Source organism: Notothenia coriiceps, unplaced genomic scaffold (genome assembly GCF_000735185.1).
Source record: "Notothenia coriiceps isolate Sejong01 unplaced genomic scaffold, NC01 NC01_scaffold00006101, whole genome shotgun sequence".
NCBI lineage: Eukaryota > Metazoa > Chordata > Actinopteri > Perciformes > Nototheniidae > Notothenia > Notothenia coriiceps.
The window spans coordinates 83,121-83,743 of record NW_011338802.1 but is presented as its reverse complement, the minus strand read 5'-3'; the positions used below and the strand labels follow the sequence as shown (position 1 = coordinate 83,743).

General features: G+C 36.6%; 1 non-coding gene across 1 annotated transcript; it reads left to right on the top strand.

Moving 5' to 3' along the window:
- Positions 1-249: 249 nt before the first annotated feature.
- trnak-cuu (transfer RNA lysine (anticodon CUU)) lies at positions 250-322 on the top strand. The gene has a single exon. It is a non-coding gene; the product is annotated as a tRNA-Lys (tRNA).
- The last annotated feature ends 301 nt before the right edge of the window (positions 323-623 follow it).

Genomic DNA, 623 nt, shown 5'->3' with positions numbered 1-623 from the left:
ATTATTTTCTCAAACCAAATTTTGCTTTTGGGGTTGGTAGGCCTTGTTCTTGTTATGAACAGCATCCTCCATTCTCCGTTTGCAAGTCACTGACAAAGTCTAAATCGAGTAATCATTTCATGTGTTTTACCTACAGGCTAGGTTTTCCTTGTATGGCTCCTTAAAAAAGGTCATCAATATTATTATAATTTACAAATAATATCACTCCAGGAGAGCAAAAAAGTTGCCGCCCACTTCCCTGTATGAACAGCCCGGCTAGCTCAGTCGGTAGAGCATGAGACTCTTAATCTCAGGGTCGTGGGTTCGAGCCCCACGTTGGGTGCAGTGTTTAGGGTGTCTTAATCCTGATCTTCGATATGCGTGTTTCGGAACCGTTGAGCGCTGTGGTTATTGGAGGATGGAACATAAATAAATACATTGTGATGAATAAATTACAGGAATTAAGATACGGAAATAAATTGATACAGGAAATACGATAAGGGAAATGAAATACAGCATAAATAGAATAAATGTGGAAAATAAGATCACAAAAAAATTTACAATTGATAATAAATAATGCATACATAGAATGGGAAATTAAGATAAGAAGTTGTAGGTCGATTAATACATACAACTTGAGAATT